Source organism: Brassica oleracea, chromosome C9, assembly GCF_000695525.1.
Source record: "Brassica oleracea var. oleracea cultivar TO1000 chromosome C9, BOL, whole genome shotgun sequence".
NCBI classification, from domain to species: Eukaryota; Viridiplantae; Streptophyta; class Magnoliopsida; order Brassicales; family Brassicaceae; genus Brassica; species Brassica oleracea.
Window position 1 is genome coordinate 19,682,869 of NC_027756.1, and position 1,627 is coordinate 19,684,495.

Genomic DNA, 1,627 nt, shown 5'->3' on the forward strand with positions numbered 1-1,627 from the left:
GGAGTAATTTGTATATAGACGGCACATCCAAATGTCTTACGATGGGATATGTCTGGCTCTTGACCCGTTATCTAATCGATGGGGAATATCTATGCTCACCAAATGGCCTGATGCGTATTAACTTAGATGCATGTAAATTTCATGTGGCCCAAGCTGTGACTGGGAGTTTTGACCTCATAAGTAATGGTCTAGCAATCAACTGTATGTGTTTACTTGGTATGGACATGTATCACAGAATTGTCCACACTTACCCCCATGGACATACCATAATCATTTATACGCTTGAGACATGTATACACCAGTTTATTATTTACTTAGTCTCTTTGACTGGTGATGGCCTATCAATGAGTTTCCCTTGTGTACATGCTACATACGTGAGATTCTTTGGGATAACTCTTTCTTTCTTTCAATGTGTGCTCATTTGTATATCAATTTGACATCATGTTTGAACCAGGATAGCCAATCCGGTTATGCTATAAAGTGAATATTTTTCACAGGCATTTAGCCTCTATCATCCTGATCTTGGCATAGTAAAGACCAGTAGAGAATGCATGTATAGTTTCAACCATTTTTTTTATGGTCTTGGGCGAATTTTATAAAGGAACTTTTTATTTCCTTTGCCCATTGTTTCAATATTGAAACCACTCTTATATCTTTTAAACTCAATGGGCTTCTATGAGTGAATATAAATCATTAAATTTATTTAGTCTGGTCGTAGCTTATCATGAGAATAACTATACCTGCAACTATATTTCTTATAAACTTATATATTTGAAAAATCATTTGTTCCTTTTATTAAGTTCGGAGCAAACAAAGCAATAAAATAAATTCAAAGTGATAAAACAAAGCAAGTATAAAAGCAAAACAAACACAGAAGTCAAAATCAACATTATTCTTTTAGGCAATCAGAAGTTTCATATTCTGAAGATCATCTTTTTCATGATCAAAATCATCTTTATCATCTTTATATATCAAGTGGGCTTCAGGATTCTTTCCTTTCAGACTCTCTTGATAGAGGTTACAAAAATGTTTGGGAGTCCTACATATCTTAGCCCAATGGTTCCCATTCCACATCTATGGTACACTGATTTGGTCGAGCTTTGTGGTTTAAAGGATATACCACGGTCTCTGCCTTGACCATGGTATCAAATTAGGTTGATACCCACGGCCTTTGCCATAGTGGTTCCCACGGAAAAATGTATAATAGTGGCCATGGCCACGTCCTTTCTACCCTCCACGGCCATGGCCGTGTGGTCTATCATCCTGGACGTGGTTAGATTCTTTGGATTCTTTTTTTTTCTTTTGCGACCTTATTGGCTTCAGGTAATGGGGTTGATCCAGGAGGTCTCAATTCATTATCAGTATTGGAGGCTTAGCTAGCAATAGACTCATCCACGGACGTGTAGTCCTGGATTCTGAGATTCCTCCATAGCTTTTGGTAATAACAACTTTCTTTGGTGATCATATCTCGATTTGAATTATGTCCAAAGGTCTAGAGGATTTTCAATTGTCAAATACTGATCTTTGAGACTCTCAATAAGATGATGGCGAATAATTAATATTGCCCTGTATCAATCTTTCTCATTTGGCATTATTGCCTTCTATGATACATTCACCAAGTCTTTTT